This window comes from Pyrus communis, chromosome 15 (genome assembly GCF_041283825.1).
Source record: "Pyrus communis isolate YQ-2024b chromosome 15, ASM4128382v1, whole genome shotgun sequence".
NCBI lineage: Eukaryota > Viridiplantae > Streptophyta > Magnoliopsida > Rosales > Rosaceae > Pyrus > Pyrus communis.
This window is the reverse complement of record NC_142579.1, coordinates 22,756,207-22,772,937: the sequence shown is the minus strand read 5'-3', so window position 1 is coordinate 22,772,937 and position 16,731 is coordinate 22,756,207. Positions and strand designations below refer to the sequence as shown.

At 36.6% G+C, this 16,731-nt stretch overlaps 2 long non-coding RNA genes and 1 pseudogene across 4 annotated transcripts in view; 2 read left to right on the top strand and 1 right to left on the bottom strand.

Moving 5' to 3' along the window:
- LOC148690704 (uncharacterized) overlaps nucleotides 1-16,731 on the top strand; it is a 47,638-nt gene that overhangs the window by 12,149 nt on the left and 18,758 nt on the right. The window lies entirely within an intron of this gene.
- Nucleotides 8,940-15,106, bottom strand: LOC148690708 (putative receptor-like protein kinase At2g23200 pseudogene; annotated as a pseudogene). Its single transcript, XR_015957278.1, has 2 exons — nucleotides 12,404-15,106; nucleotides 8,940-9,610 (listed from the first exon to the last, which is right to left on the bottom strand). The product of XR_015957278.1 is annotated as a putative receptor-like protein kinase At2g23200 pseudogene (transcript).
- On the top strand, nucleotides 9,479-15,754 carry LOC148690707 (uncharacterized). Of its 2 annotated transcripts, XR_015957289.1 has the most exons (6): nucleotides 9,479-9,621; nucleotides 10,726-10,989; nucleotides 11,328-11,379; nucleotides 11,500-11,570; nucleotides 11,899-11,937; nucleotides 15,492-15,754. It is a non-coding gene; the product is annotated as an uncharacterized LOC148690707 (long non-coding RNA). The 2 variants fall into 2 exon arrangements; XR_015957288.1 differs by lacking the exon at nucleotides 15,492-15,754 and having other exon boundaries at nucleotides 11,899-12,064.

Sequence of the window (16,731 nt, the reverse complement as noted above, 5' to 3'; positions counted from 1 at the left end):
AGGCTAAAAGAGCAAGTTGTAACTGTACCAGGAAATAAGAGAAATGTAGACTTAGCTAAAACATAAGTAAACGGGGAAACCAAAGAATTCAGGATTGCATCACACCAAACCGGGAAATCCTTCTCTAAAGTGCAGACAGTCTTGGATCCTTAGGGAAATCATCCTTTAGGGTTCTAAGGTTTCCTTTAGGTATCTTTTGAGTTTCCTAAGCCACAAACCCTTAGGAAGCCAAAATTACCCACCCTATAAAATCATGCAACCAGGCACAAGTTCTCTCTCATGCTAAATTGGTAAACTTCTAGCTTCTACACCACGCCTCACCTAAGCAAGCCGTTATTTGCTTAAACATGCTATCTTTGAGTTATTAATCAACTAGGATACTTTCTAAGACTTGGTATGTAAATGAACCAAGGGAAGCAAAATGTTACTAGCCAAAGCCCAAGTCTAGCTTAACATAAAAGTCTACCAACAGGTACTCACCACTACAAGAAAACATGGCTTAGGTAGTGACAAACATTCGTCACATACATATGAAAATTTGTCACTTTTGATTATATGTGACGAAAATCCAACGTCACTATGTTTGTCACTTATATAGCGTCACCTATAGTTCATGTGACGAACCAATTACCACATATTCCCTGCTTCGTCATCTAGAATTAGAATTCATAATAATTAGAGGCAATACTTTAGTTAATCACATTTCATTGATCAATAAGTTCGATTACATCCAATACATACACCAAGTTTATATCTCAAAAGCTAACATAAGCATCCTAACACCTCTAAACATATTGAGATGCTAACAAGATTCTAAGGCATAGAGTCGGTAACAAAACAGGTATACCGTGTGCATATTTGAAACCAACAACAAAATACATAATACAAGTCATCAGCCATGTCATGATCTTTAGTTTAGCACATGTATCATTGTCATTTGAAAGATCACCATCACTACCTCAAGTGCTTCTTGAATACTTTCTCCTTTAACTCCATCCTTCTTTTTCTTAATCTTATCCTTACATAATAAAAGAGAAGAAGAAAAAAAAACATTGGTGTCTAGAGAATAGCAGGTGCATTGAGAAATTGAATAACAAAAGAGAAGAAAATAGGAATTGAAGGAATAGTTAATAGTAAGAAGAACGAAACATAACAGGCGAGCCTATCTAAATTACACAATGAGTTTTATATGTACTTTAATTTCATTACCTTGCGAGCCTTCCTTGCATGTTGGATGAAATGGTTTTGCCCCTCCCTTGTGGTAATACTTTTGTTTCTTACGATTATATGAATTTTGCTTGAAAACATCCAACATTAAAAGGCCATTAATTAACAAGAAAAACATATCTAGTTTCATACCATAGACTACTTATTCACTGTAATTTTAAAACATTCAGCTTTTATATAGATCAAATTGATATCACTATTAATGAAGGCTAAATTGATGTCACTACCTCTGGAGATGTTGTTGGTCCGCCCTTGGCTTGCAACCCTTCAGTTGTGCTATCATATCCTCATTTTCTTTTGGCGTATCTGATTTCACTAATTTATCATATCCTAGTTAGTAAGTTATCAAGACTCCAAATGTTAGGACTAGATAATCTACTAACAAAAGATAAAATTAACAAAAAACTACTTAAATTATAATTAAACTTCTAAACCAATATGCGATTGCAAGAATATGAAGATCTGCCAAAATTTAATAAAAACCCAACTCCAACACCATTCCTAGAAAACAATAAGACCAAAATCTAACTTAATATAGAAAAAAAAAGGTGAATAACATATTAGTTTTCCAAATTCAATATCCTTCAAAATGTGAGTTCTCGAAGTTGTGGCTATCACTTAAGCTGCCAAGTACGTTGATAAAGTGAGATTTGATGAAAATACTGAAAGCAGAACAACCCCAAAACTTGCAGAGTATAAAGCCTATACCGACAACATCTTGGTTTAAAAACACAAGCAAGAGAACTACCCTTGTCAAAAACCATGACCAACCTGCAAACAACACAATCACAACAATAAATTACTTTGGAAATAAAAACATTAGTGTGCTTAATACAAAAAATAGGCAAAAGAGGCATAAAGAAGATCTAAATTAGTCTACCATTTTCGCATGCAGATAAGGTTTTCAATAATTAAAATTTTACTCTGCACTAGATCTCATACAACCAAAATGAAACCAACTTTGGTATTACAAAGGTGGTTGTGCTCTTACTAAACAACCCAATTGATATATTCACATGAGGGAATGGCCTCCAGCCAATAGAAGAACAGAAAAGAAAAAAAACATTGGATGAATTTTGAGCAAGTCATATGGTCACTAGTTGGAAGAATTACTTAAAAGATCAGTGCAAAGTCATACTAATCAAACTATGACATAAGCTTTCAACTATTTTGTATCTAATTTAAAAGGAAGTAAAAGCCAATGCTTAAACAGAACTGAGCAGTTGAAAATATATATAGGAGAAATATATGCGTTTCTTCAATCCTTCTTTATATAGTTTTTTATGGTTTTCTTGGACTCCAAATAATAACACCAATAAACAGAAAAGACATTGCCACTAATAATTAGAAGAAAGAAAATCATCTATGATGGGGGTCATTCTGCTTGCCCAAGAGACCATTTTCAATCTTTTTTCAAATACAGAGCACTTAAAAGAATTATGGTTCAAATTTCAGAGCAATTCAAAGCCAAATCACACAACTTTCCTTTTCAATAAATGGTATCACCAACTCAAAATTTTGTACCTTCAATCACCATGTAAAACCAATAAGCCCAGAAAAAAATACCAACTTGCAAGTTCATAACAAACAAAAAATTGACATAGAAAGACCAAATAAAACAACTTATTAAAGCCTCCATATGTGCAAATAAATCATTTGAATAATCCCCAAAGATTACCCAGAATAAAATAGCCAGAGACAAATACATATAATCTCACAAGGAAACAAAATGTAGCAAGAAAAAAGAAGAAATTCTTACAAGTTTCTTTGCTAAAGTTAATGATTAATGTTCATTCCTTCAGTTTTTTTGTTTGTAAATTTGTGAATGTAGACCTGCAAGTTCCAAAAACAAATAGAAAAAGCCAGGGATATATATATATATATAATATATAAATCTAAAAATTAAAAACCAAATTTTACCCAATTAGAGTCCTTGAAAGATGGATGAAGAGGTCGAGGGCTGCTGGCGTGCTCAATTTGGAGGCAATTACCAACAAATCCAAAATCCTAAGTTAAAAAGAATGATAAAAATTGAATTCGTTAACCATTTGGCCACATAGTAGTCTCGTGGGCGTGGAGAAATTTAGCATAGATTTATGTAGTTGGTGGAAAGGGTTTCTATGGTTCTTGGGTTTTCGGTGGTGGCGCAAGAAACTGGTAGAAGGTTGAGATGCGACAGGGTGTGGATTTGGCTTGTTGGTTGAATTGGTCTCTAGGGTTTTTGGTTGTGGAGTGTGATAGACAGCGAATATATGAGAGAGGGTTTGAGCATTTGGCTTAGAAGATCCCGGTAATGTCGCGGTAGAGAGAGAAGAAGATTAAGAGACGCGTCGGTTGGCTTGGGTCACAGCGATGAGAAATGGGAGACGTCTGTAAAGTGAAAGTGAAAGAGAACGGTTTAGAATTTAGATGGGCTTTCTCAAATTTGTATAATACTTTACTATGTTTCTTTTTTCTTTTTTTATTTATTTACTGTTGGAAAAGAGATGAATTACTTTCGTCACCGAGAATACACATATGTGACCTTTTTGCAATTCCTCACATATCATACTTAGTTAGGACGCCATTGTTCCTCGCCATAGATTTTAGCAAGGACTTCAAAAAATTTGTGTCACCACTTTTTCATCTTAAAAGATATAAAATAATTTTAAGTGACGCTTATGATTTTTGTCACTCCATTCTAGAATATGTCATGTATTTATCGTCACCTAAGTGTTCTCAAATTTCATACCTAAAAAACTAGTCATGCGTGACGCTCTGAACAATTCGTCACATATAGAAAAAATATGTGACGAATTTGGGGCGACACATAAAATTTGGTCACCTATTCCATGTTTTCTTGTGGTGAGTACCCAATATCCTGACCTTGTTACATGGAACAATTAGGAAACTACACCAGTCTGTCTTAACTCCCTAGACACATAACCAAACATCATTATTTTGATAACGAAAGATTCACCATTCCACTTGCCAAACACCATTCTTCTCCTTCGTTGCCCAACCTTCAATCTCTAGAGAGCAACATTACCTCACTACGTCTCTTCTCCAGCAACCCCTCTTCTCCAATAACCCACCCTCACTCCAGTCTCTTCTCCGGCGACCCATCCCCATTCTATCTTCCCAACAACCCACCCTCGCTTAGTAAAACTGGGGTTTGGAAATTCACAAAATTACAAGTTGTGGAAAATCACAAGATTATAAGTTTAAAATTGTTTATTTAGAATTCCACACTCTAATGATAGAAAGAGAAGGAGATGCGTAAGGGGAAGTTGTGAAAGGGGTGGCTAGTGGCCAACTATGACGATGGTGGAGAAGAAAATCCGATGAAGGTTGGTAAAGGAGAAGAATGACATCTGGATATTAGAATAGAGAATGTTCGGAAACTGATTTTAGTGAAGTGTTTGTGAGTTCAAAATGGACACATGTGTCATTTGATATGATGGTCAATATGTTGGGTACTCCTCGATGAGTACCCAAGTATTGTTCTAACTAAACAACCAACTCCGACATTTCCTCATAATGCAACATTCTTCTCCCCTGATGAAGCACCTCTACTCATACTCACTTACTGGTCACAACTCGTGCTAGCTTCCTCTCCTTGGTGGCATGGTTGCATTGAGAAAAATAGGCTGGATTGGGGACAGGGTCGACGCAGGAGAGAAGCCAAAGGATGAGACTTGGATGTGGTTGATGGAGGATTTGTCATCGATTTGGTATAAATGGTTGGATTCGAAGTTTGAAAAAACTCTAATGACAAACATTTAACTGGTGGGAGCGGACAGTGGACGGTGTATGTGGCTAGTGGGAGAGGATGGTGGTTGGAGAAATTTTGGCGAGAAAGAAGAAAGACATTTGGTTAGAAGAATAACGTTGCTGGTTTTGAGTTTAGAAGATTAATTGTGAGTATAGAGAATTAAAATATAGACATGTGTTATTATTTAGTTAGGCCACGTCCTGACTAATCAGAATCCAGGAATTAACCATTTCAGGCTCACTAAGAGTCAAAACTCGAGAAATGTCAGGAAGATTAGATTTGTAGATTAAATATTCAAACTAAATGATGTGTCTTCAATAAACAATAAGCATATTAATCAATACTTAAGTAATAATTCAATCTTCAACTTCCACGTCATTTAGTTTGCAAAATTTAGTCTCTCTAACATGCAAAACTCACACCATTCATCCTCCATGAAAACTACTCAAACTCTTAGCCAACTGTTTTAGACTTTTTTGTAATTTTATTGGTCCATGGTTTCAAGCAGCCTTCCCAATTCCCATGTCACTTGTCATTCTCCACCAATTCCTATACACAAAACACACAGCGAAACCATTGTCAAACAATTCCACAATCCAAAACAAAAGGCAACTTGCTGCTCAACTCGTCAAGAGGGCTTACCTCTGTATCCAATGTCTAGCGTTTGAATCCTTCTTTTCCAATATGGATCCGCAACAAATCCAAACCAAGACAGAGCGACGAGGTGTTAAGTAAAAGCCCAGTTTGACTCTACCGCCCCAAAGCAGCCCATCAAGCCTAGCTGGAGACCACCCGATTCAAACCCGGTTCACTACTCTGTTGTCTACCAACAATCCACCATTCCAGTGTTGGACAAGTTTCGTTCTCTTGAGTCTCAATCTCCTGTTGTTATACTCACCGTATAGGGAGATCCCACGATGGAAGATGAGTTTATGGATACTGAGTACTAGAAGGAACTCAGTTCCATCGACAAACAGCATCACACAATGATTATTTATTTATTTTTTATAATTTTTTTACTTTTTTGAAAAATTAGCCAAAAATCGTGTTTCAAATTCCAATTACTGAAATGATCCATTTTGTTTATCATCGGAAATATTAATCGTCTTTCACATTTTAATATTGATCTTGAGTAGTTGGGGTTTGATTTTTCGACCATTTTAGAACATCTCCAATATAGATATCAAAAAATACATGCCAAATGTTTATTTGATGGCTGAATTATTATTCAATCATTTTTTTGTAAGTTAATATATCCTTTGTTTTAGTGAGGTTATGAATTTAATTGGGGTCTGGTTTTGATTTGAATTGGATTAAATTGTTCAGACCGAACCTGGGTTCATAAGGGTGGTGAAAGAAAAGGGCAGTGAAGTTGATGGGTTGCATCTTCACTTGCATGAGAGCCATGCTAGAGTGGGACTGAAGATGATTCAAAAACAACCTTAGACCTATTCCAACTCTTAGGCTTTCTCCAACCCTGGGTTAAAAGCTAAATTTTAGCTTTTATTCCCCCCCCACCCCCCCCCCCCCCCCCAAAAAAAAAACCCAACCCAAGCTAAATGTGTAGGCTAAAACCTAAAAGCTAAAATAAAGCCAAATTCCGCCTAGATTTTAGCCTAGGATTTTGTGTGGGCCCTACCAATTTGACTGAAACCGAGCGATTGTGTGCCAAACGCCCCCCACCCACTCGCCAGGCGCACATGATGCACGAGCATTCACACGGACTGGGCCCCACCCACGTGGGCATGTCGGCCACATTCCTCAGCCGAGCCAACAACTCTTTTCATCCTACGGATGGCATCAACAAGCTGTTGGTTGATCCAATGGCTTAGATTCAAACTTTTTTTAATTTTTATATTTATTGAATCCAACGACTGAGATCGAATATAATCAAATCTATCTATAAAAAAAAAGATCTAACGGTCTAAATTTAAATTCAATGGCTAAAATAATTAACAAAAAAATTATTTAACTCAAAATTCACCAAAAAACTCTATAAATACCTATGTATTTGTTCAAACATCCACACAAAACTCACTTTTCTCCTACAATTCTTCCAATTGTTCTTTCTCCCATTTCCAATTTTTCCAAGATGGCAAAAGAGCATGTTAGAGGTCGTAATTGGACCTGTGAGGAAGATGTTGCTTTATGTTTGACATGAGTTTCTATTAGCAAAGATGGTGCTGTTGGCACAAACCAAAATAAAAAGGCTTTGTGGGGTAAAATTGTTGATAAGTTCCATGAAAACATTAATGCCGGGCAAAGGGAAGGTGGTGGTGTTTACGATCGGTGGAAGGTTATCAACAAAGCATACACTTTACGAAAGGGAAGCTTGGAGAGAGCCGTGGTTGACATGGCTAGTGTAAGGAGTGCCGCAGAAATTGTGATACCATTTTAGAGCATCTCCAATATAGATATCAAAAAATACATGCCAAATGTTTATTTGATGGCTGAATTATTATTCAATCATTTTTTTGTAAGTTAATATATCCTTTGTTTTAGTGAGGTTATGAATTTAATTGGGGTCTGGTTTTGATTTGAATTGGATTAAATTGTTCAGACCGAAACTGGGTTCATAAGGGTGGTGAGAGAAAAGGGTAGTGAAGTTGATGGGTTGCATCTTCACTTGCATGAGAGCCATGCTAGAGTGGGACTGAAGATGATTCAAAAACAACCTTAGACCTATTCCAACTCTTAGGCTTTCTCCAACCCTTGGCCTAAAACCTAAATTTTTTGGGCTAAAAATTTTAGGTTTTAGGCCAAGGGTTGGAGATGGTAGAGTAAAACTCAATTTTTAAGTTCTAAATTTACCTGAACTTGCTCCAACCCTTGGGGCAAATATGAGTTTTAACCCAAAATTCATTTCTGCTGTTAAAAAATTTAGACTTTAACTCAAGGGTTGGAGATGGTCTAAATGATAATATTTTTCATTCTTTAAAAAAAGGTTTAAATGTTAAAATGATCTTTGTGTTTTAGTCATTAGGTCAATTTAGTCCCTGTATTTTCAATTTTGGCTAATTTGGTCCTTGTGTTTATCTTTGTTAGCCAATTAAGGGCATTTCCATCTAATTTCTGTAAAAAAAATTATAAACTTATTATAAACTTATTTATAAAAAATTTATTTGATTTAAAATATTTAAAAATGAAATAAATTTAAAAATTAAAAGAAAATTATTCTGCTCCCAACTCCCTGACCTCCTCCCTAACATAGCCCATTTATTTTCTATGTCGCAACCTTAATCATTTTTCAGATTAGAAACTTTATCTCTTATATGTATTTCTCATTAATTTACATTTTTCTATAAAGAGAAAGGGTAATTATATCTCATATAATTTTTTTTATGAATTTTTTAAAAGAGATTGAATTAAATGTCCTTAATTGGCTAACAGTGACAAACACAATGACTAAATTAGCCAAATCGAAAACATAGAGATTAAATTGGCCATATGACTATAACACGTGGACCATTTTGACATTTAAGCCTTAAAAAAATCTCAATTATAAACAAAAACACGTATTCAATGACCTCCGACATATTAATTGTACATTATTTTTGTAATATCTCTAATATATGTGAGACTTTATTCTCCAACACGATCTTTTATGAGTGACACTAGACAGAGTCACACATACGGAAACCCATTTTCAACATTAGAAATTAGTCAATTCATTGTAACCAAACAAACAAAATTTTTTGGGAGTCCAATCATCATTCATTCGCTAAAGCCAACACAACTTTTAAAGACTCAATTATTTATTTAATACCCTTAAGCTGGAGCTAGTACAACTTTTTAAAGAATCCAACCAACACAACATGAAAAATGGCCTTTGGGCACAAATCAGGGACACAAATAAGGTGTTTGTGTCTCTTTAAACACTAATAAGGTGGAACAATGCTCATTTTGTAATGGGCACCATGAATTGTGCGCAATGTTAAGAAAAGTGGACACAAACATATTATTGGGCACAGAGCCATAACTTTGGTGCCTCTAATGTCAGCAATGAAATTTTTTTATTAATTTGCAATGACACCATAAATGTTATTGTGTCGTATAATTTAATATATTTAAAGTAAAGGTAGATTTTTTGTGCCCTTTGTTTAAAATAATGTGCTCTCTCTCTCTCTCTCTCTCTCTCTCTCACTCTAACCTCTCGGATCTCTCTGCACTCTCACATCTCCTCCTCTACTATGTCAACAGCCTCGGACTCAACATTCTCTCTAATCCCTCAAATCGTCTCTGCACTCTGTGCTCTCCTTCTCCTCCTTGTCCTCCTCGTCCTCCTCAACCATCTTCCTCCCTCTCATATACTTCCTCTTCCTCTTCACTTTCACGCAACACCGCCGCCGTCCACAGGTCACCAACGGCCGCCGAATTAAACTCCTAGAATCATTTTCCGTCCTCTTTCCAACCCCCAAGTTAGTTTCTACAAATTCGTAACCGAATTTCCTCAATTTCAGATCTAAGAAACGGTGACCATTGGTTTTCCGGCCAATTTTTGGCCAAGCCTGTCGAAATTGGACCTCGACCTAAGAGATCAGTGAACAGCTTCTGGGTGTCCACAGAGTGCAAGCAAGGTGAACTTCGTCGGTTGGTTATGGCAGTTTTTTGGTGCGTACCATTTCGTTCCTGCCATATGGGTAACGTCATTCCTTTCTTGATTAGAATTATTGACTTCTGTTGGTATTCATGAGTGATAGCTATTCTTTGTTTGAGATGGGTAATCTTGGTTGAGAAATTTGTTCTAATCAGCTGTAAAATATGGTCGAAAGTTTGTTGTCCTTGGAAGTCCATGACTTGGAATCGTCGGGTTTGTTCCCGGCAATGATATTTTGTCAAGCTTCCTTATTAGATCGAATAAATTATCTTGATGTTTTCTGTTGTATCTCGAATAAATTTGTCATTTGCTGTTGCATCTCATGGTCAGTGTGGGGGTTTCCTGTTATTAAGGAACTCTATTTCGGTTAATTTTAAGAATACTAAAAGTTCGGATATGTTTTTGGATGAAAGGTGGCCTTTCTTTTTTATATTGGAGGGGTGTTGCATGAAACATGGAGGGTGTGTAAATCCATCCGTCTCAGAGGTTTTGGGTTTCATATGTATAGTCAATTATCGTACGTTCAAAGTTTGTTATTGACCAAAAGAAAGAACTAAGTAATTGATTATTAATCAACTGATGATAAAGTAACCTATTTTGTGAAATGTTGGTAATTCTAGTTTTGTAGACTGTAAGTTATGGAGATATGTGACCTTTTCTGAATTAATTTGAGGGATATTACTAGCGTACACTGGTGTTGAAAATTAAATTGTTGGAAGATGATGGGAAGCCAAGGGTTATGGCTACTCTGAATAATAATAATAATAAAATCTAATCTTTGTAACTGGAAAACTTAATCTAATTATTTTTTCTGGGAATGTCATGGATAATTATATTCTAGTAACGAGGTACATGACTTCTCTGTGAAAGCTCATGTTTTGTGTTCAGTTCATCATGTTGTGTCTTGGAAAAGAACAGATCAAATAATGTAGAAAGTTTCATTTTGATTGCTTCGTTCAAATTGCTTTAAGAAATTTGGGTTTGAGCGGACATTTGTTTTTGGTAATTGTTATCCAGCTTTCTTGTTCAGATGCAATTGCGTTCTAGTCATGTGCAAAAGAAAAATGTACCTTACTAGCAAATGCTTTTCGAAATTAAAATGAACATCCAGTGTTGACTTGTTCTCTGCATTTTGCTTTGTGTGCAGAGAGCACGAAGTATATGGAATAGTGGCTCTCTTCTCTGAGGAGCAGCTGACACCGGATGAAATGGATAATGGCCTAGTTTGATGTAATTACCTACTAGTAGTACGGGACTGACTAATATAACTTTGAGTAGCAGAGATGGGAGTATTATAGAGTATTCTAGTGCCACTATTGCTGTAAGGTGGTTTGTTTTCCAGCTGCCTTTGCCTTGGGATTGACTTGGAAGGAGGCTGCTGCTACTGTCTTTCTTGCAGTTCAAAATTATGGTACTAGATCTCTTTAAGGGAATTAGATCTCTCATAGCTCAAAATGATATATATTTAACATGTATATCTACATAGTTCATGCCTGTTTTGGTTTAAAAGTAGAATTGGCTATATGATGTTCACCATATGACTGAATATCATGCAAAACCCTTTTTTGGATTGAGGTGTTGGTCGTTAGCCTTTTACTCTTTGAAATACTGTTTGCAAATTCTTTTTAAGAAAACGTACAATGCCAAATTACTCCACATGTATAAAAGTAATTTGTTTAAAGGATGGAATTGGTCTTTTAGTATTGTGTGTACTCATGCCTTTTAGTGATGGTTTGTACTTGTGATTAGGTTAATTGCGTGGAGTATCTGGGGACCAGGGCATGACAATAGATGCCAAATGGTATTGTATCTCATTTTGGAGTTTGGTGTTGTGAACCCTTTTGTACATACGAGTTTAAATTATATTTGCATATATGTTTATATGCAACGTGGCATGAGGTCATTGATTTTTTGGGTGCAGTAAATCTTAATTCTAAGAAGAGGAGATTTGACTCTGAAAGTGCAGGTATCGGATTGCTCCGCTCTCTCAATGTAAGTACATCTCTGCATATCTTTATTTCCTCAATTGTATTTGACTTTGTTATGTTGAGTTGCCAAATTAAAGATATTGCCTTAACTTTTCGATACTACATTAAATCTGGAACATGCGAAACATTAAATTTTGAGTGTTAATTATTGAACAGGGGCTGCATGTTAAATTTGTAAACATCCACTGTACTGGTTTGGGGCTTGATAGTTGTACCAAATCTCTTTTTCTTATTCCCATGTGCATGTCCATGTGTAGACCTTTTTGTAGCTTTCTAAGTTTGGGTTTTTCGTGATGTGTGCTTACGTGGTTTGGGATTACTTTCCTTTGCAGGCCTAGGTATTATATAAAGCTTTGCGCCTTCAGATTAAGGTAAATTTTGATTATATCTTATAGTTAATTCTGATGCCCATCGCAAGGTGTATAATTTTTTTCCATTACACTTACGTGTTCTATCAATTAAATCCAGACCAACTACTAATCTCCTAAGTTCTTTAAATTCGGGTTTGTTATATGTTGTAGGAAATGACATATTTTGAGATATTCTGCATCTTTCTTTCTTTAGTTCTTTACATTTGAAAGAGTGAGAATTATATTGTTGGGACTTTGGATTCTATTTTTATGTCCTAATTTGACATTTAAGCCTTAAAAAAATCTCAATTATAAACAAAAGAATGTATTCGATGACCTCCGACATATTAATTGTACATTATTTTTCTAATATCCCTAATGTATGTGAGGAGTACAATTATCAAAGATAAGACTAAAACTTAACAAGGCATACCTGAACTTATAGCTATTCAATCTATAGATACTTGAACAAGGTTAACTTTCATACCTCACAAGCTGCATAGATTTATCTGGCATCACCAATCTTCAGTTGTGAGAATACTTCGTTTCCTGCCGTGTCCGATTCATCCACCCCGGAAAAGGTCATATCATCTTGGTTAACTGTAGAGCTATGGGAAGGAAAACGCTGAACATTTGGCAATACGAATTCTGATGAAGCATTGATTGTGCTGTCCTCGTGGGGCTCTCTATGCTTTGCAGTTTGCTGGAGCTGTAACGCGTACTCCAAGTCCCACAGTACATCACCCATTGTAGGCCTATCAGAAGCATCATCTTGCAAGCATTTCTCTGCTATCTCGCTAAATTTTCTTAGCGAGCTAGGATCAATCTGACCATTGAGTGAAGAATCAACAATCTGTTCAAGCAATCCGTTCTTCTTGCAATTCATTCCCCATTCTGCTAAATTTATTTGCTCTCTTGGTAGATTCCTATCCAGAGCAGGTCTTGCACATAACACCTCAAGGAGAACAACGCCGAAGGAGTAAACATCTGATTTTTCTGTCAACTGTTGAGTCATTATGTACTCAGGATCTAGGTAACCAAAAGTGCCTTTGACATTTGTGCTGACATGGGTTTCATCAAGTGGACCAGATCTTGAAAGGCCAAAATCAGCAACTTTGACGACACATTTTGCATCCAACAAGATGTTGGTGGACTTAACATCGCGGTGAATGATGCCTCCGGCTGCACCTTTGTGGAGGTAATTAAGACCCCTTGCTGCACCAATGCATATTTCAAGTCTTTGCTTCCATGTCAAGCGAGGCAAATTTGATTCATATAAATGTTTTCTCAAGGTCCCTTTTTCCATGAACTCGTAGACCAATATCATCTCAGACCTTTCATCACAGTACCCAATTAAGGAGACAAGATGGCGATGCCGAATCCTGGACAAAACCATTATCTCTGTTTCAAACTCTGGAAGCCCTTGACCTGAACTATGTTCATGTCGCTTACCTCGCTTGACAGCTACAATTCTGCCATCTGATAGAGTTCCTCTATAGACGTTCCCAAATCCACCCTCGCCTATCAGAAATTTTGTGTCGAAGTTGTTCGTTGCTTGCTGAAGTTGAGTAAAAGATATCTTCAACCCAAGATTTAGATAAGTCATAGGGGAGCCAGTAATCGTTCCCTCGGTGAACCTGCTGTGGGTACTCCCTCCTCCAAATGCAGGCATTGGTGACCATTCCGAAGTTTCAACATGCTTTGCCTTTCTGTATTTCAAACCGAACAAGAACCCGACAACCAAAATGCAGATAAGGGACAGACCTCCAAGAACCGAACCAACCACAACAGCGACATTTATGCTCTTGGACTCTTTCATATTTGGAATTGGAATTGTTAGTGGGAGTTTCTTCTGCGTTATTTCCTCCATTATTTCCAACATTTCCAGTCCGTTTAGAAAGGAATTGTTAGTGGGAGTTTCTTTTGCGTTAGGACCTATGCTGATGCTAATGAGTTCAGACTCCTTAGACTCCACCACAAAATCATAGTAGTAAGGCAATAGGTTGCCATACATGGAATCGGATCTACCGACCTTCTTAGTGAAGTTTCCATTTGAATACAAGTTAAAAACAATGACGGCAACAGTTCCGCCAACAACGTCACAAAAGTGTGCCCGGACGAGATGTTTAGCATTCCTGCGCACATTAAACGACCAGGTTATGTTGAACAAAGTGGACGGGCTGCTACTACTATTGTCCATTACCTTGGCATTCTCGTAAACTAAATCTGGGGCAATAAAATCATTAGCAGCAGCAACAAAACCATCCTTTTCATACACCTGGTACTCAGGCCTCTTTGAGGATGCGGCTTCCTTTGCAGAGTTTGAATTTGACAAATAAAGGTCATCAGGATCCCAGTTTCGCCATAGTGTGTCCTCATCTGGTCTGAGTTCTTGGCCCCCAACATTCACCCTGTAAATTGTATGTAGAACTAAAGGGGAACTACTTGTGTAATTCTTAGGGCTGAAATTTGCAGGGGCAAGGAAGACTTCAATGGCATTTACAAATGCAAAAGACGATCCACGAGGCGTAAAGTATATCCTAAATGAGCCAGGATCAATGCCCAGAAAGAACTCCTTTATCGTAGAATTGCTATTACTATTCTTAGCAGTGAAATTCTTCAACAGCATGAATCCGGGATTCGAAATATTAGGAAAAGCCGAAACATCAAAAAGAGCAGCGGAGAGATTACTTGAGGAAGAGGCGAAAGCCAAGAAATGCAAACGTACAAAATAAGTACCGTTTTCAGTGATGTCGAACTCATAGTAGGATTCTTGCCCGAAAATTCTTGCTGTACGGTAAAGATTCGACTGGTTGCCGCCATTGATACTCTTGCTCGCCTTCGGACGGAAGAAATGATCTGCAGTGAAGACTTGGTTATTGAGGGTGGCATTAGCATTTGACCCACAGTTGATGAAGTACTTATCAGGGCGCTCATAAGCCAACGAGGGAAGGTGAAGGGATGAGAGATGGAGGAGAAAAACAATCACAGAAAATAGAGGGAGAGGGGTTTTACGGATACGAAGATTTTCCATGAAAATTTGATGGAGTTGCTGAATTTTGCAAGTGTTTAGGCTATGGAGTTGTATCTGAGTGACCATGTAAATTATTGAAGTAGGAAGACTTGGAACAGAACAAGTGGTGGACTTTGAAGTTGAAATGCCAACCACTTGAAAAATCAAGGGAAAATAAGGGTAGATTCTTGGAAATACCCTTTATATTTGATAGGCTGTAGATAAACAGGAGACGATATTTTATTTGTTTCTTGTGAAGGACAACTACATAATTGACTGATGCATCTTCCACTAGCATCAAGTTTGGTGACTGCTTCTTACTGTCCTTTTGCATTTGGATGAGAACAAAGAACTTGACTACATTTACTACAATATTAGGACTCTACCTAGATATTTAATAAATTAGAAGAGAATACAAAAACAAAAAAATAAAAGTTGAAAACAAAATGGTTATTCAACGGGTTTGTAAAGAAAAATGCTCGTAAATGAAGTTACGCTAATGCCAAACCAACAGAACACACAACTTAATCCAGTATATAACTTTATTATCTCAAATTTGCAGAAGAAAAATTGATTGGGAAAATACTTGCTTGGGCACATCATCTTCCTCAAGACAGAAGCTACTAGAAGAAGAAGACGCAAATGCTGAAATTGGGCAATTCCAACTTCACAAGGTAAATAAAGGAGAAAAAAAGGCATAACAGGGTAAGAAGGCTAAAGCTTTTAATCTTTGATGTAAACATACATTGGTTACAACGAATGTGCTACCATATGCAACCAATTCGAATTTTCATTTTTGCAGTTTAAATTAGTTTACAAAATACACTATCAAGTTCAGTAAAGCGACCTTTTGAAATCCCAACAATAGCCCTTTAGCCAGAAACTGATGAAAAAGAATTCCCCCTTTTTGTGAAGCTGTGCAAATTTCAAGTCAAGACCCCTAGTTTATTCTGGTAGGTGCCTAAATGCCAACTGAACTTTTCGAATAGCCAATTTTATATTCTTACATCCCAAATTATTTCTCACTCTTATTTTTTTAATATTTTTCCATCAAGTAATAGTGGTGAGTAGAAGATAATAAAAATTGAAAAGGCTATGGAAGAAGTAATTTGAAGTGTGTGAATATAGTCTCTTTAGCCAAATAAAAGAGATAGAGTAGGACGACATACCCTCATGAGTCCAATTGACATGTCGTTTCTTGCAAACAACAAACAAATTTGGGCCACTTCAACATGTGGGCCCATTTCAACGTAATTTCCTGGTGAGGTATGCCTCAACCTCAAGTAAAAAAAAAAAAAAGATGTCAATCAAAATTCTCTCTTGGGTTCAATGTTCCGAGCTGGTAAGTCTGCTTGACTGTAGACACGAACAGGTTGAAATTCCCTATAGCATCTCCGGGCTCGAAAGGGATGGATAACCGTGGCTTGCCACCTGTTGTCCTCCTTTTTACTTTTTTATTTTTTTTAAAAAAAAAAACTCTAAATTAAAAATGTAATGCTCCATTTGCCACATATTTGTATTATTATATGTACCATCTCTCTACTAGAGATAGGGCTCACAAGCAAATGTGGGTCTCAAATCTATTAGAGCTTCTCCACCAGTTGGTGGAAGGTAAGAGCAAGGGCATGTACGTTGCCCTTACTAACCACTCTGAATAGTACTTGCCCTTGTGCACCTCCACCGGTTTAAAAAGGATAAGGGTAGTACATATATATATATATATATTTTTTTTTTTTTACGCTTTGAAAAAAAAAAAACAAGTGTTTAATTCTACTAAATTATTTTAAATATAAGACAAAAGA